The following is a 1,174-nucleotide window of genomic DNA, read 5'->3' on the forward strand; positions in this document are numbered from 1 at the left end:
AGCGGGACATTGGGTACTTCGGGTACCTTATCCTTGGTTGATAGCAGTTTCCTAAAATACTTCTTACTATTAGGATTTTTAGACAAAGTGTCCTAAAATTTACTATCAAGCTTGAAAGATTTCATTTTGTTATGTCTTTGCTTGAGACGGCCCGGGAATGGAATGGGTGTTTTCCCAGTAGGTTTAGGTGATGACTCAATGACTACTACCGAACGGGTATTAGCTAGTTTCTTCTCCTTAGAAGAACTGAAGGTTGGCTATGTGTCACCTTTGAGTCATTTTTAGGACAACCAAGAGAATCGAGACGTTGATTTAGCTGGTTTATTTGGTTTTCAAGAATACTCAGGTGATTAGTCATGTCTAAGTCAGTTGCGTCTTGTCTTGCTGTGATCATGTTGATGATTCGCAGTAGGGCATCGTCTGGACTTATCTCTGGTGGGGTAATGGGTTTAGTGGGTGGGTTGTGTGGATGAGCTAGGATCTTATCGGTGTAGACAACAGAGTCCTCATATTCGGCCTCGTATACCTTGGCCAAATGTGGGTCAGTACAATTCTGGCATAATTGAACTTGAGACACATGTTGCGGGAGTTTCTTTAGCTCTCCAACTTCTTTGGTGAGGTTTTCTATTTGTTCCGAGAGAAATTTGATGGTTTTGATAGGATCAGAGGCGGAAAGCGGTGTTGCTGATGAAATGTGCTCTTCCGTGTTCCAATCGTGATGGTCCATAGTCATCTCCTCGATCAATCTCCAGGCCTCATCAGCAGTGAAGTTCATGAAGTTATCTCGAGAAACAGCATCAAGAGTAGACTTGTTGTTCTAATTCAGACCTTTGTAGAAGGTCAAAATCTGATCAGAGCTCTCAAGACGATGATTCGGGCATCTTCGAAGCAAGTGTTTGAATCTTTCCCATGCGGTGTAGAGTGATTCATCGTATTCTTGTTGAAAGTTTATGATGTCATTCCTAAGTCTGATTTGTTTTGATGGGGGAAAGTACTTGATTAAGAAAGTTATTGCCATTTCCTCCCATGAGGTGATAGAATTGGGTTCTAACCCCTCGAACCAGGCTTTTGCATGAATAGTTAAGGAATAGGGGAACAGATACAGACGAACTACATCTTGTTCAACCCCGTTTTGCTTATATGAGTTGGATAAGGAGAGGAATTTATCTAAGTG

General features: G+C 41.7%; 1 non-coding gene across 1 annotated transcript; it reads left to right on the forward strand.

The window, feature by feature from the left end:
- The first annotated feature begins 863 nt into the window (after positions 1-863).
- LOC139886748 (small nucleolar RNA R71) lies at positions 864-970 on the forward strand. The gene has a single exon (XR_011772616.1). It is a non-coding gene; the product is annotated as a small nucleolar RNA R71 (small nucleolar RNA).
- Positions 971-1,174: the final 204 nt, after the last annotated feature.

This window comes from Rutidosis leptorrhynchoides, chromosome 1 (assembly GCF_046630445.1).
Source record: "Rutidosis leptorrhynchoides isolate AG116_Rl617_1_P2 chromosome 1, CSIRO_AGI_Rlap_v1, whole genome shotgun sequence".
Taxonomy (NCBI): Eukaryota; Viridiplantae; Streptophyta; class Magnoliopsida; order Asterales; family Asteraceae; genus Rutidosis; species Rutidosis leptorrhynchoides.